The sequence below is a fragment of the Mus pahari genome, unplaced genomic scaffold, assembly GCF_900095145.1.
Source record: "Mus pahari unplaced genomic scaffold, PAHARI_EIJ_v1.1 scaffold_11885_1, whole genome shotgun sequence".
Classification (NCBI taxonomy): Eukaryota; Metazoa; Chordata; class Mammalia; order Rodentia; family Muridae; genus Mus; species Mus pahari.
Window position 1 is genome coordinate 1 of NW_018394103.1, and position 1,418 is coordinate 1,418.

Genomic DNA, 1,418 nt, shown 5'->3' on the forward strand with positions numbered 1-1,418 from the left:
AGTAACATCTGTCCATGGTCTCTGCAACAGCTCCTGCTTCCTGACCTGCTTGAGTTCCAGTCCTGACATCCTTTGGTGATGAATAGCAATGTGGAAATGTAAGCTGAATAAACCCTTTCCTCCAAAACTTGCTTCTTGGTCATGATGTTTGTGCAGGAATAGAAACCCTAAGACAGTGTCCGAAGTTGGAAAAGCCCCAATGTTCATGCATTGTTATGGGAACTAATAAGGGCCCTGTGGGAAGGGGTGAAGGGAGGATAGTGCACACCCTGCCAGAGTTCCACCTATGCTCTGGACAAGCAGACGTGGGAGGGTTGCCAGATGCTTTCCATTCAGCCACAGGTGGGCATCCAAGCCTCTGACCCACTTGATGGGTATAGACAAGGGGCAGCGCCCCAAACCAAAAGGGGCCCCAGCATACACCCTGTATCCAAGAGTTGTGGAAGAGAGGGCTGAGGGAAGAGAGGTTCCCACACCAGCGAGATTGAGGGCAGCCTTGATGGGCAGAGACTGTCTATGGTTTTAGATCTTTATTACAAAAAGGCAGGGGGAAAGAGAGAAGGTGAAAGAGAGAGAATGGCCATGGCCCAGAGGAGACAAAGGGGGAAAGGAGAGAGAGGGAGGGCAAGAGAGAAAGATAGAGTAAGATGGAGAGAGTGAGAAGAGAGGAGAGTAAGAGCAAGAGAATAAAGCCTTAGGAGGGAGAGAGAGCAAGGAGTGGACAAACAGCCACTTTTTAAAGTATGCTGCAATCTTTTCTCTTTCTAGGTAACTGGGGAGGAATTTAACCTGAATGTCAGAAGCTTGGGATATTGCTTATGTGACTTCTAGCCATGCTTCTCTTGTGGAGGCTGTGGGGGTTGGTGGTAACTTAGGCAGGAGTCAGACTTCCAGGAGCATGAGGGAGCAGACTGTCTGTGCATAGCACAATGCCCCACAAGTTGGTATATTAACATAGTAAAAAAATGGCCATTTTACCAGAGGTAATTTACAGATTCAATGGGAATCCAAACAAAATTCTAAAATTGCATTTTATAGTTTTTGAAATAGCAATTTACAACTTTATTTTTTTATTTTATTTATTTATTTCTTTATTTATTTATTTATTTATTTATTTATTTATTTTGGTTTTGGAGACAGATTTTCTCTGAGTAACCCTGACTGTCCTGGAACTCACTTCATAGACCAGGCTGGCCTGGGACTCAGAAATCTGCCTGCTGCTGCCTCCCTAGTGCTGGGATTAAAGGCATGTGCAACCACACTTTATATGAAAAAAAATAAAACATAGGATATTAAAACATTCACCTTACAAAAAAAGGAAAAAAAAGGAATTTTTGGAGGTATAATGAATACTGATTTTAAACATGATATACAGACCAGTAGTATTAAATTCTACATGATTTTGCCATGAAAATGGA